Source organism: Bos mutus, chromosome 10 (genome assembly GCF_027580195.1).
Source record: "Bos mutus isolate GX-2022 chromosome 10, NWIPB_WYAK_1.1, whole genome shotgun sequence".
In the NCBI taxonomy this organism is placed as follows: domain Eukaryota; kingdom Metazoa; phylum Chordata; class Mammalia; order Artiodactyla; family Bovidae; genus Bos; species Bos mutus.
The window spans coordinates 48,646,460-48,661,916 of record NC_091626.1 but is presented as its reverse complement, the minus strand read 5'-3'; positions in this window follow the sequence as shown (position 1 = coordinate 48,661,916).

The window sequence follows — 15,457 nt, the reverse complement described above, 5'->3', positions numbered from 1 at the left end:
CTCTGAGCCTGTTACCTTCATTGAGAGTCTGGTTCCTTCCTGACCAGTCACTTCAATGCAGACTCTTAGACTCCTCTTTTTCTTAAACTTTCTTCACAGGGCACTCTGTTGTATTTAGTCACTCAGTTGTGTCTGACTCTCTGTGACCCCATGGACTGTAGCCTACCAGGCTTCTCTGTCCATAGGGATTCTCCAGGCAAGAATACTAGAGTGGGTTGCCATGTCTTCCTCCAGGGAATCTTCCCAACCCAGGGACTGAACCCAGGTTTCCTGCACTGCAGGCGGATTCTTTACCATCTGAGCCACCAGGGAAGCCTAAGAATACTGGAGTGGGTAGCCTATCCCTTTTCCAGGGGATCTTCCTGACTCAGGAATTGAACTGGGGTCTCCTGCGTTGCAGGCAGATTCTTTACCAGCTGAACCATCAGGGAAGCCCCACAGAGCACTGCTGCTGCTGTTAAGTCACTTTAGTCATGTCCGACTCTGTGTGACCCCATAGATGGAAGCCCACCAGGCTCCCCTCAGAGCACTGCTACTGCTAAGTCACTTCAGTCATGTCTGACTCTGTGCGACCCCATAGATGGCAGCCCACCAGGCTCCCCCGTCCTTGGGATTCTCCAGGCAAGAACACTGGAGTGGGTTGCCATTTCCTTCTCCAATGCGTGAAAGTGAAAAGTGAAAGTGAAGTCACTCAGTCGTGTCTGACTCTTCGAGACCCCATGGACTGCAGCCTACCAGGCTCCTCCATCCATGGGATTTTCCAGGCAAGAGTACTGGAGTGGGGTGCCATTGCCTTCTCCGAGCACTAGGTTACTGAAAATCCTCACTCTCTTCTGATCTATTCTGAGTCACTGCAAGAAGAATTCAGGAGATAGACATGGTAACTGGAGCACATGTTGACACCTGCTAGCGTTGGTCAGGACTTTCCTGATGCTTCACCCTCATCCGTCCATCCCTGCTGGTGTCTTAGAGAAAGACTCCAAGTGGCAGTTCCCAAATCCAATCATGTCCCCAGTGTGTGTGCTAAGTTGCTTCAGCTATGTCCGACTCCTTGTGACCCCATAGACTGTAGCTGCCAGGCACCTCTGTCCATGGGATTCTCTAGGCAAGAATACTGAACTGGGTTGCCATTTTCTTCTCCAGAGGATCTTCCTGACCCAGGGATCAAAACCTAGGTCTCCTGCATTAGTAGGTGGATTCTTTACCACTAATGCCACTTGGGAAGCCCCAGTGTCCTGAGTCCCAACCTCAAATGTTCTTCGTTGTTGTTATTCGGTTGTTAAGTCATGTGCAACTCTTTTTGACCTTTATGGCCAGGTTTCCCTGTCCTTCACTATCTCCTGGAGTTTGCTCAAACTCATGTTCATTGTTGCCATCCAGCCATCTCATCTTCTGTCACCCCCTTCTCCTTCTGCCCTCAATCTTTCACAGCATCAGGGAGGGTCTTTTCCAATGAGTCAACTCTTTGCACCAGGTAGCCAAAGTATTGGAGAAGGTTTATTTATTTTTTAAAGAATTTTCCTAATTATTTTATTTAAAAAATTTATTTATTTATGACTGTGCTGGATCTTTGTAGCTGTGCAAGATTTTCTCCAGTTGTGGTGAGTAGGGGCTACTCTGTAGTTGTGGTGCCCAGGATTCTCATTGCAGTAGCTTCTCTTGTTGCAGCTCCTGAGCTCTGGAGCACAGGCTCAATCGCTGTGGTGTATGGGCTTAGTTCCTCTGAGGCATGTGGAATCTTCCTGGATCAGGGATTGAACCCATGTCTCCTGCATTGGCAGGCAGATTCTTTACCACTGAGCCACGAGGGAAGTCCTCAAAGGCAGATGGTCTGCCTTCCTATTACATGGTTCTCAAACTTTATGAGTGTCAAAATTACCTGGACAACATGCTAAAACACAGCTTGCTAAGCCTCATCTCCAGAATTTCTGATTCATTCTTGGGTGGAGCCAAAGAATTCACATTTCTAAGAAGTTACCAGAAATGCTATAGCTGACAGTCCAGGGACTACACATTAGGAACCACTGATTTAACCCAGTGGTTTCCCAACTGTTCAGCGGAGCCTGAGGACTTCTGAGGAGCTGCTGAGAAGTGATTACAGAGCAGGGACTAGGGCTCTTGGACCTTATCTAGCTCCAGACAGAGGAGCTCTGTGTGTATTTTTCACACATTGGACTTTCATGTAGACTTCACACGAAAGGAATGTTCCCATAACCTTCTGATTCAGTTCAGTTCAGTCGCTCAGTTGTGTCTGACTCTTTGCAACCCCATGAATTGCAGCACACCAGGCCTCCCTGTCCATCACCAACTCCCAGAGTTTACCCAAACTCATGTCCATTGAGTTGGTAATGCCATCCAGCCATCTCATTCTCTGTCGTCCCCTTCTCCTCCTGCCCCCAATCCCTCCCAGCATCAGGGTCTTTTCCAGTGAGTCAACTGTTCGCATGAGGTGGCCAGAGTACTGGAGTTTCAGCTTCAGCATCAGTCTTTCCAATGAACACCCAGGACTGATGTCCTTTAGGATGGACTGGTTGGATCTCCTTGCAGTCCAAGGGACTCTCAAGAGTCCTCCAACACCACAGTTCAAAAGCATCAATTCTTTGGTGCTCAGCTTTCTTCACAGTCTAACTCTCACATCCATACATGACCACTGGAAAAACCATAGCCTTGACTAGAAGGACCTTTGTTGGCAAAGTAATGCCTCTGCTTTTAATATGCTATCTAGGTTTGTCATAACTTTCCTTCCAAGGAGTAAGCGTTTTTTAATTTCATGGCTGCAATCACCATCTGCGGTGATTTTGGAGCCCCCCAAAAATAAAGTCTGACACTGTTTCCACTGTTTCCCCATCTATTTGCCATGAAGTGATGGAACCAGATGCCATGATCTTAGTTCTCTGAAAGTTGAGCTTTAAACCAACTTTTTCACTCTCCTCTTTCACTTTCATCAAGAGGCTCTTTAGTTCCTTTTCACTTTCTGCCATAAGGGTGGTGTCATCTGCATATCTGAGGTTATTGATATTTCTCCCAGCAATCTTGATTCCAGCTTGTGCTTCTTGCAGTCCAACGTTTCTCATGATGTACTCTGCATAGAAGTTAAATAAGCAGGGTGACAATATACAGCCTTGACGTACTCCTTTTCCTATTTGAAACCAGTCTGTTGTTCCATGTCCAGTTCTAACTGTTGCTTCCTGATCTGCATATAGGTTTTTCAAGAGGCAGGTCAGGTAGTCTGGTATTCCCATCTCTTTCAGAATTTTCCACAGTTTCTTGTGATCCACACAGTCAAAGGCTTTGGCATAGTCAATAAAACAGAAATAGATGTTTTTCTGGAACTCTTTCTTCTCTCTGTCTCCTTCTCTCTAGGTAGCCTCATCTATTCCTCTTGATGATGAGGGCTCCCAAGTCTAAATATTCAGCCCTTACCTTCTGGTGAGTTCCAAATCTGTTTTGATATGGCACACTTAATACCTCCACATGAATTCAGTTATTCAGTCATTCACTTGCTAATTTATTCATTTAGCATTTATTTAAAGTGTACTAGGTGAACACTATTTCACAGTGAAACTGGTAGGGCAGATATTATTATTCTTATTTCAAGTCAGTGAATTGAGATCCAGGGAGGTTAGCCAATGTACTGAAGGTCAGATACGGCAAGTCAGTTGTGGAGTAGGGACTACACCCCCAGTTTTATGACTCCTATAGGCACTGGTATATAAAGTGTTGTGGGTTAAATGGTGCTCCTCCCACAAACTCTCAGATCTTCAAATTATTGCCCCGCAGCCCACTGCATGGATTCTGCTTAAAATGGTGTCTTCTATTACTTTATATCATGTGGTTATTTTCTTCTCCCTGCAAATCTTTCGGTATGGGCTCTCTTCTTGCTCAATTACACCCCTAATTTTATAGCTCATCTTTTTTTATATTCATATTTTTATTGAAGTATAGTTGATTTAGAATGTTACAGCTATATAGCAAAGTGATTCAGTTATACATGTATCTATTCTTTTTTAAGATTCTTTCCCATTATAGGTTATTACAAGATACCAAATATCTAGCTCATATTCTTGAGATAACAATCTGGTAGCCCAAACAAATCACTTGTATACACAATCGTATAGAATTCTTAAAGCAAATATCCATAGGTTGCTGTCCAGCCTATAGATAACTGCAGTTGAATAAAGTGCAGGGTCTTGGTCCAGTCAGCTCTGTTTATTCATGGAGATGCATGGAGGTGGGAAGAGGGAGGGGGATGGAGTCTCCCAATTCAAAATACCGTCACTGTATAGGTACTCAGCTGTGGAAACTTGGCAGTTTTTCCTGTAAAGGGACTATGGGCATGGTGTGCATGTGTGCGTGCTAAGTCACTTCAGTTGTATCCAATTTTTTGCGACCCCATGGTCTGTAGCCTCGCCAGGTTCCTCTGTCCATGGGATTCTCCAGGCAAGAATACTGGAGTGGGCTGTCATGCCCTTCTCCAGGGGATCTTCCTGACCCAGGGACTGAAACTGCATCTCTGTGTCCCCTGCATTGGCAGGTGATTTCTTTCCCACTAGTGCCACCTGGGAAGCCCTAAAGATAGTCTTGTCAGAAAGAAAAGAAAGAAAGTGAAGTTGCTCAGTCGTGTCCAACTCTTTGTGACCCCATGGACTGTAGCCTATGAGGCTTCTCCATCCATGGAGTTTTCCAGACAAGAGTACTGGAGTGGGTTGCCATTTCCAGTGGGATTCAAACCCATGCCTCCAGGGGAGACTGCAACCTTACATATTAATTGGCTTGTCTTATGTTTCTCTTCCGTTTGTTCAGATTGCAATGTCTCTACTGAGTTCTGACTACTATATACAGCAGTTATGGGTAACTACCTTCTATTCACTAGTAAATTATAATTGCCATACTTATGTGGAAAGATTATTTGTATAGATCCAAGTTTGGTATCATGGTCCTTCTGTCTGAAGAACTTCTCCTTAACATTTCTTGAACTATAGGTCTTCTGGAAATAGATTCTTTCAGCTTTTGTTTTTCTGAAAAAGTCTTTATTTAACCTTCATTTCTGAATGGTATTTTCACTGGGTAAAGAATTCTGGTATGAATAGTTCTAATCTTTTTGGTACTTTCAAGATATCACTGTTGCCTTCTGGTGTGCATAGTTTCTAACTGCTGTATTTCTTTTATCTCCTGGTAATTTTAAAGATTATTTTTATTTTAAAATAGCACATAAGCAGGGTTAAAAAAATAAGAATAGTAAAAGTCCGAGTAGAAAATTGTGCAAAGTAAATGCTCCTCCTATCCTGAACCCAAGTCCCTCAGATTCTCTTAGAGGCAATTGCTGTTAGTGACTTGGTGGTGATGGTTTAGTCACTAAGTCATGTCTGACTCTTTGCCACTCCATGGACAGTAGCCCTTCAGACTCCTCTGTCCATGGGATTTATCAGGCAAGAATATTGGAGTGGGTTGTCATTTCCTTTTCCAGGGGATCTCCCCCACCCAGGGATTGAATCTGGGTCTCCTATATTGCAGGCAGATTCTTTACCCACTGAGCCACCTGGAAACCCCTAGTAACATGCGGACATATATAAATTTTGCTTAGAATCTTCAAAGATGAAAGAATGTACTTTCTATTCAAGAGAGTAGTCCATGATGAATTTAAGTTACATCATTTAGTAGGAATGACTGAAAGCATAGAAATTACCATGAATGGCAAGTAGAAGAGTTTGGATTTTCCTTGAAAGCTTTTTGGACATAAAGCTGTTAGGTCTGATCACAGACTATGTTGAAAATATTGCAGGGAGGAGATAGAAGTAGACCACTGAGATGAGTTCAAGACAGCTTATTGAAGCCTCTGCACTTGCTTGGAAGTTTTCATTAAGACATAGGTGCAAAACTGATGCTAATAATTCAGCTTGCAATTCAGAGCACTGACTTTATGCCAGACCCTCTGTTGAGTGCTTTATGTCTACTTAGTCGGAGAAGGCAATGGCACCCCACACTACTCTTGCCTGGAAAATCCATGGACAGAGTAGCCTGGTAGGCTGCAGTCCACGGGGTCGCTAAGAGTCGGACGCAACTGAGCGAATTCACTTTCACTTTTCTCTTTCATGCATTGGAGAAGGAAATGGCAACCCACTCCAGTATTCTTGCCTGGAGAATCCCAGGGACGGCGGAGCCTGGTGGGCTGCCGTCTATGGGGTCACACAGAGTCGGACACGACTGAAGCTACTTAGCAGAGCATAGCATAGTTCTCTTAGTGCCCCTCCAGAGTACACATCATTATCTCTGGTTGATAGACAGGAAAACTGAACACGACTGGTCAATGACATTCAGGATGGAATTAAAGTTTGTCTGTCCCCAAAGACCATGCAAGTGAACTACTGCACAAATATGCCTTCCAAGCTGCAGGGCATGCTCCCATCCTCCCTTTTTCCTACTGTCCAGTAATCTGTGACTATACTTCTTCCTCCTTCGAGGTAGCTGACGATATCTAGAGTCTGTACAGTGAGTACACAAATAGGATTGAGCATGACTCCTTTATTCCGTATCTTTGTGTGTGTGTTTTTTTTTTTTTTGTATGTAATTGATTTTTTTTCTGGCTATCTTCATGATTTTTTCTTTATCTTTAGTTTTTAGTAATCAGACTAGTGGTGTGTGTGTGTGTGTGTGTATGGTATTTAATTTATCTTATTTGGGGTTCTATGAAACTTTGATCTATGGTTTGGTGTCTTTCATAATTTTGGAAAATTTTTTGTCATTATCTCTTCAAATATTTCTTCTGCCCTAAGTTTTTACTCTTTCCCTCTATGGCTCCAGTTACTCATTTACTGGGCCATCTGACACTTTTCAACACTTTTTTATGCATTCTTTTTTTAATTCTTTGTGTTTCAATTGGGGGAATTTCTCGACCTATCTTCATATATTGAGTTTCCCCCTCAGCTGTGATAAGCTTATCTAAATAATTATTTATTCCTGGTATTATGTTTTTTTTTTAATCCAGCATTTTCATTTGACTCTTTCATGTAGTTTCCATTTCTACTAGTGTTCCTCACACTGCCCACGCATTTTTTTTTTTTTTTTTTTTTTTTACAGTGGCTTTACTCTAAAGAGCTCTTCTCTACAGCTATTTCCTACCCATCTGAGTGGACTCTGGCATGATCAGAGTTCTTGAAAGTTTAAAGCACATACATATATACCCCTACACACTTGCCTTTTGTTTCATTACAATGTTAGTCATGGTACTTCCCTGGTGGCCTGGTGGCTAAGACTGCACTCCCAATGCAGGGGGCCTGGGTTTGATTCCTGGTCAGGGAACTAGATCCCACATGCCACAACTAAAAGTTCGAATGCTGCAATTGATCCTGGATGCCACAATGAAGACTGAAGATCCTGCATGCTGTTACTAAGACCCTGAGCATCCAAATAAATAAATATTTAAAAAGTACTATTAGTCGTCATAACTAGAAAAACAGATCTTGTCCTCATTTCTTTGCAAGGGAGGAGGTCAGCTAGCTAAGAAAAGTTTTGACTCAACTAATGGTGCTGGGATTTCCTTTTTATCTTCTAGCTTGTAGCTTGCTCTTTTGTGTCTACATGTTTCATGCTTATGACATGCTCCAGAGAATATATAGGAACCTTTTGGGCACCATGGCAACCAATCATGACATTCTCTCCTAAGCATAGAATCATTTTTTAGGACCTCTTATATTTTTGAGATACATACTAGTTTGTTAATGCATGTTAGTTTACTGTTTTGGAGTAGAAAATGGCAACCTACTCCAGTATTCTTGCCTGGGAAATCCCATGGACAGAAGAGTTCGGTGGGCTATAGTCCATGGGGTCACAAAGAATCGGACAAGACTGAACAACTGAGCACGTTTGTTGTTTGGTTGCTCAGTTGTGTCTGACTCTTTTGCAGCACCATGAACTGTAGCCTGCCATGCTTTTCTGTCCATGGGATTTCCCAGACAAGAACACTGGAGTAGGTTGCCATTTCCTTCTCCAGGAGATCTTCCTGACCCAGGGACCGAACCTGCGTCTTCTGCATTGCAGGCAGATTCTTTACTGCTAAGCCACCTGGGAAGCCCATATTAATGAACAAGACCATGCTAAACCATTTGAGAGAGAGTTATAGACGTTGTGACATTTTATTCCCAAAGACTTCGTCATGTATCACCTAAAAAGAGCATTCTCTAATCTGGCTAGAATAGAATTATAACACATGGGAAGTTTAAAATTGATACAATTCTATGATCTGATATGATATTTAATATTATTTCCTAAGATAATTACTTATTTAAATGTCCCTAGTTATTTCAATAATGTCTTTCATAGTATTTTAATCATCTAAGAGCCAATCACAGATTACACATTGTATTTAATTATCTGTCTCTTTTTGTCTCCTTTAATCAAGGGCAGTTCTCCAGTCACTTTTAGTCTTTTATGACATTGATGTTTTTGGAGTCCTGGCCAGTTGTTTTGTAGAATGTTTTTCAATTGAATTTATCTGATGTTTCCTTAAGAATAGATTCAGCCCAGGCATTTTGGGAAGGAATATCACAGGGACGATGTTGAATCCTTCTCAGTGTGTCTTATCAAGAGGAGCCTGCTAATTTTTACCCATATTAAGTTCAATCACTTAGTCAAAGTGCTGGCTGCCAGATGTGTTGTAAAGGTATATTTTCCTTTGTAACAAATTTATATCACTGTGGAGTGATACTTTCAGACTGTATAAGCATTCTTTTATGCCCCACTGTTTCACTGAATGATTTTAGCATGCTTTAATCATTCTTGCCTGAATCTATTATTCCTAAGGTGGTTCTAGAATAATGATCTCTTGTTTTTATTATTCCTTCTGCATGCATTCATTGGCATTCATTTCTTTTTTCCTTTCTTTCTAAGGATGGGTATACACTCATGGGTTTTCAAAGAGTTTAATGTGTAATTATTTTCTGCTGTCTATCTTGGCTGGCTTCTATGTCCTTTTGCATTTTTCCCCCTTAGCCGTTGAGGGGCTTCCCTGGTGACTCAGTAGTAAAGAAGCCTCCTGCCAGGGTGGGAGACACAGGTTCCATACCTGGGTCAGGAAGATCCCCTGGAGAAGTAAATGGCAATCCACTCCAGTATTCTTGCCTGGAGAATCCCGTGGACAGAGGAGCCCAGTGGGCTACAGTCCATATGTGGTCACAAAAGAGTTGGACACGACTTAGTGACTAAATAACAACAAGAATGATCAGCCTTTCAGCACATTCTTATGCTCTGAAATGAGAATATGTTCCAGGATTACCCTGACTCCAGCCTGGAGTCAGTTATTTCGTCATGGGACCCTGCTTCCTTCCATTGGACTGTAACATTTGGACACTGAGATCAGGATATAAGGTGTACTCCCTGTTACAGGCGACTCATTGCTTCTAAGCTCTTTCAACAGACAAACCTAGGAAATACATACTTAAATTTCTTTTATTATATATTTAATGCCTGCAAGTTAAAAAAATATTTTTATTGGAGTATACATATATTAGGCTTCCCTCATGGCTCAGAGGTTAAAGCGTCTGCCTGCAATGTGGGAGACCTGGGTTCAATCCCTGAGTCGGGAAGATCCCCTGGAGAAGCAAATGACAACCCACTCCAGTATTCTTGCCTGGAGAATCCCATGGACTGAGGAGCCTGGTGGACTACAGTCCACAGGGTCACAAAGAGTCGGACACGACTGAGAGACTTCACTCACTTCACTCATACATATATCTACTCTTTTTTAGATTCTATTCCCATATAGGTGGAAATAAGTACTTTTAAAAAACATGGATTTGTAATAATACCACCAATTTCTTAATCCAATGCCTTACGGTTTGCATCTTCTTCCCCATTCCATGACTTTAAAAAAATCTCTCCTGGAAAACTTGTTTCCAACAATATCAATATATTTATTTGGCATTTTAAAATACACACAAAACTAGATTCAGAATTACTACTGCTGCCAACAATAAACTTACCAGGTTCAAGATTTTCTCACAGTTCTTATTACCCTTAGAATACTCCCTAAGGATGGAAAGTTAGTTTTACATTAGAAAATTATTTGTAATAGTTTTTTTCTTCTTGTAAGTAGTCATATTATTGATGTTCTCATGCTCAGGTTGATTTTTTTCTGTTCAATTTAGAGTCCCTGCAACCTGTTGGTTTAATTTTATCTTTAAAAAATATAAATGTTTACAGGGTTCAAAAATCAAATATATAATCAGAGTATTTCCATTGTTTTCTGTATCTTTTCTACTCATTTCTTTCTTTTCTCTTTAGGTAATCAGTCCCATTAGTTTCTTGTTTATTCTTTCTGCATTTCATTTTAAAAATAAGCAAATGTATTTCCCCCAGGTTGATTGAGATGCAATTGATATACAATGCTGCAAGCATTTTTTTTGGATGAACCCTACAGCTTGCAGCACTTTAGTTGCCAAAGTCCTTTAGTTCCCAAAGTTCAAACAGGGATTGAACCTGGGCCATCCACGGTAGTGAAAGCGCCACTAACCATTGGACCTTCAGGAATTCCTGTAAGCACATATTTTAAAATTTTTCCTTCTTTATTATAAAAGGTAGCATACCATATACATTTTGTTTTTCATTTTTTAAAATTATTTTTTATTCACACAAATATTTTTAAATTGTAATTTTCTCTTACACGTGGTTCTGCCAAATCACTTTTAACTGAATAGAAATATTGTTCTGTTGGCTGTAAGTCCATGCTAGAAAGAGCAATATTGCATAGGAATCTGGAATGTTAGGTCCGTGAATCAAGGCAAATTGGAAGTGGTCAAACAGGAGATGGCAAGAGTGAATGTCGACATTCTAGGAATCAGCGAATTAAGTGGACTGGAATGGGTGAATTTAACTCAGGTGACCATTATATCTACTATTGTGGGCAAGAATCCCATAGAAGAAATGGAGTAGCCATCACAGTCAACAAAAGAGTCCGAAGTGCAGTATTTGGATGCAACATCAAAAACAACAGAATGAACTCTGTTCGTTTCCAAGGCAAACCATTCAATATCACAGTAATCCAAGTCTATGCCCCGACCAGTAATGCTGAAGAAGCTAAAGTTGAATGGTTCTATGAAGACCTACACGACCTTCTAGAACTAACACCCCAAAAAGATGTCCTTTTCATTATAGGGGACTGGAATGCAAAAGTAGGAAGTCAAGAGATACCTGGAGTAACAGGCAAATTTGGCCTTGGAATACAGAATGAAGCAGGGCAAAGGCTAACAGAGTTTTGCTGAGAGAATGCACTGGTCATAGCAAACACCCTCTTCCAACAACACAAGAGAATACTCTACACATGGACATCACCAGATGGTCAACACCGAAATCAGGTTGATCATATTCTTTGCAGCCAAAGATGGAGAAGCTCTATACAGTTAGTAAAAACAAGACTGGGAGCTGACTGTGGCTCAGACCGTGAACTCCTTATTGCCAAATTCAGACTCAAATTGAAGAAAGTAGGGAAAACCTCTAGACCATTCAGGTATGACCTAAATCAAATTCCTTACAATTATACAGTGGAAGTGACAGATTCAAGGGATTAGATCTGATAGAGTGCCTGAAGAACTATGGACAGATGTTCATGACATTGTACAGGAGGAAGGGATCAAGACCATCCCCAAGAAAAAGAAATGCAAAAAGGCAAAGTGGTTGTCTGAGGAGGACTTACAAATAGCTGAGAAAAGAAGAGAAGTGAAAGGCAAAGGAGAAAAGGAAAGATATACCCATCTGAATGCAGAGTTCCAAAGAATAGCAAGGAGAGATAAGAAAGCCTTCCTCAGTGATCAATGCAAAGAAATAGAGGAAAACAATAGAATGGGAAAGACTAGAGGTCTTGTCAAGAAAATTAGAAATAGCAAGGGAACATTTCATGTAAAGATGGGCACAATCAAGGAGAGAAACTGTATGGACCTAACAGAAGCAGAATATATTAAGAAGAGGTGGCAAGAATACACAGAAACTATACAAAAAAGATCTTCACAACTCAGATAATCATGATGGTGTGATCAGTCACCAAGAGCCAGACATCCTGGAATGTGAAGTCAAGGGGATCTTAGGAAGCATCACTACACACAAAGCTAGTGGAGGTGATGGATTTCCAGTTGAGCTATTTCAAATCCTAAAAGATGATACTGTGAAAGTGCTGCACTCAATATGCCAGCAAATTTGGAAAACTCAGCAGTGGCCACAGGACTGGAAAAAGTCAGTTTTCATTCCAATCCCAAAGAAAGGCAATGCCAAAGAATGCTCAAACTACTGCACAATTGTACTCATCTCACAGGCTAGCAGAGTAATGCTCAAAATTCTCCAAGCCAGGCTTCAACAGTACATGAACCATGAACTTCCAGATGTTCAAGTTGGATTTAGAAAAGTCAGAGGAACCAGCAATCAAATTGCCAACATCCATTGTATCATCAAAAAAGCAAGAAAGTTCCAGAAAAACACCTACTTTATTGACTACACCAAAGAGTTTGACTGTGTGGATCACAATAAACTGTGGAAAATTCTGAAAGAGATGGGAATACCAGTCCACCTGACCTGCCTCTTGAGAAATCTGTATGCAGGTCAGGAAGCAACAGTTAGAACTGGACATGGAACAACAGTCTGGTTCTAAATTGGGAAAGGAGTACATCAAGGCTGTATATTGTCACCCTACTTATTTAACTTATATGCAGAGTACATCGTGAGAAATGCTGGGCTGGAAGAAGCACAAGCTGGAATCAAGATTGCCAGGAGAGATATCAATAAATTCAGATATGCGGATGACACTACCCTTATGGCCAAAAGTGAAGAACTAAAGAGCCTCTTGATGAAAGTGAAAGAGGAGAGTGAAAAAGTTGGCTTAAAGCTCAACATTCAGAAAACTAAGATCATGACATCCAGTCCCATCACTTCATGGCAAATAGATGGGAAACAGTGGAAACAGTGACAGACATTATTTTTTGGGGGGCTCCAGAATCACTGCAGATGGTGACTGCAGCCATGAAATTAAAAGACGCTTGCTCCTTGGAAGAAAAGTTATGACCAATCTTGAAAGTATATTAAAAAGCAGAGACATTACTTTGCCAACAAAAGTTCATCTAGTCAAGGCTATGGTTTTTCTGGTAGTCATGTATGGATGTGAGAGTTGGACTATAATGAAAGCTGAGCGCCAAAGAATTGATGCTTTTGAACTGTGGTGTTGGAGAAGACTCTTGAGAGTCCCTTGGACTGCAAGGAGATCCAACCAGTCCATCCCAAAGGAAATCAGACTGACTGCTCATTGGAAGGACTGATGCTGAAGCTGAAACTCCAATACTTTGGCCACCTGTTGCGAGGAACTGACTCATTTGAAAAGCCCCTGATACTGGGAAAGATTGAAGGTGGGAGGAGAAGGGGACGACAGAGGATGAGATGGTTAGATGGCATCACCAACTCGATGGACATGAATTTGAGTAGACTCCTGGAGTTGGTGATCGATTGGGAGGCCTGGTGTGCTGCGGTCCTTGGGGTCTCAGAGTCGGACACGACTGAGCGATTGAACTGTTTGGTTGGCACTAAGTCCTATATTTCAAAGACGGCCCTAGTGACTGACCAAACATTTTCTATTCTGGGTGCACTGGAGGCAGCTATCAGTTGGAGGAACAGAAAAAGAAATGCATGGCTGATTAGAGTGGTGGGAGAGAAAGTAGGGAAGGAAATTTGCCTTGAGAGAGCATTTAATACAATTTCCACTAGATGGCAGTAACGTCCTAGGAATAAGGTTTCTAAAGTCTAGAAAGGGATAAACCTGCCGGGAAGGAACTGTGGAGCATGCCCAGTGCAGAAATCTTTTAAATGGATTTACTCTTCAGATCATATCAATTTAACTTAAAAAAAATCTCATGCTGAATCCTCTTCATCTTTCAGTAATCTAATATACCAGAGAGAGAGACAGACAGACAGACAGACAGAGACAGACAGTGACCCTGAATAAATCTATTAGTCGTCGTCGTTGTTGTTTAGTGGCTAAGTCACATCTGACTCTTTTCCAGTCCCATGGACTGTAGCCTGCCAGGCTCCTCCGTCCATGGGATTTTCCAGGCAAGAATACTGGAGTGGGTTGCCATTTCCTTCTCCAGGGGAGCTTCCCAACCCAGGGATCAAACCTGGATTTGATCAAATCTCCTGCATTGGCAGGTGAAATTCTTTGCCCTTGAGCCAATATGGAAGCCTGAATTCATCTATATGTTCTCAAGTCAGGCAAGATGCTATACAGGGCAAATATTAAAACTAATTTTAAGATTCAGTAGACTGTATTTTAAACCTAAAGTTAATTGAAATTTCTCTACTAAGAATGATCTTAACTCCTTTCAGTTTTTGGTCTGAGCCTGATTTTAAAAACAAGTTTTAAAAAAAGGACAAAATTGAAAAGTAAACTAAACAGCAGGATTCATTCTAACTCAGATTAGGAGCTGGGAACTATTTTCAGAAATTATAGAGGTAATACCATACCCTGATTAATTTAGCAAATCTCGCAAAAAGTACTATTTAATATCACTTATTGTCTTTTGTGACCCTATTAGGCTAGAGGAACTAAGTATCTTCCAATTGCAGGCTCATTCCAATAGCCAGGCAAGTCTTACTGCCAAAAGCCACATATCTGAAGGCTTGGGAACAGGCCTAGAAACTCTACGCCAGGTATCAAACTGCAAGATTCCCCTACTTTTCATCCTGTTCTTTCTCTGCCTCCCACTTGCTAGCTGGCTACTGAGATGAGCTGGCATGATAGCTCTGACTGGGCTGAGGCATGAAAGTGTGAAAGTGTTAGTTGCTCAGTTGTGTCCCACTCTTGGTGACCCCATGGACTGTGTAGCGTGATAGGCTCCTCTGTCCAGGGGATTCTCCAGGCAAGAATCCTGGAGTGGGTTGCTGTTTCCTCTCCAAGCCATGGGGATGGCAGCTGTTTAAGAAGTCTTCTTTTGTTGGTTACAGACCTATGGGACCCATAGGTATAAACCAACTGGCCACCCTCTGGTGTCCCTTGGTGGCAGCCACAAAAAACTGGTGTGCTAGACAAGGGCACGAACTCCTTTCTAGGAGATACCAGCTATCTGGAGCAAGGCAGAGTGAGATTGCAAAGACAGTGTCTTGGGGTTCTAGAAGTGTGCCAGAGCAGAAGCCTGCCCCTAGGCCAAAGCTCCTGGGCAAGCAAATAGGCCTCTTTCACAGAAAGACGGGGTTGTGTGTCAGTTGGCTGTCTGTGCAGTGCCCTGGGGGTAGTAGCTTGTCAAGAACTGTCTCTGACGGTTCCTGTCCCATGAGACCCGGGGTTGAAAGCCCCCTGCCCTCCAGAAACAGGTGATCAAGTGAATCCCCTTGTGGAAGCCACAAAAACTGGGCCATCAAATGTGAGTAAGAGGTCCCCTGTAGGGGCAGTGGGGCTCTGGAGCGGAGTGGGTAGTGTGACGTTGACGCCCAC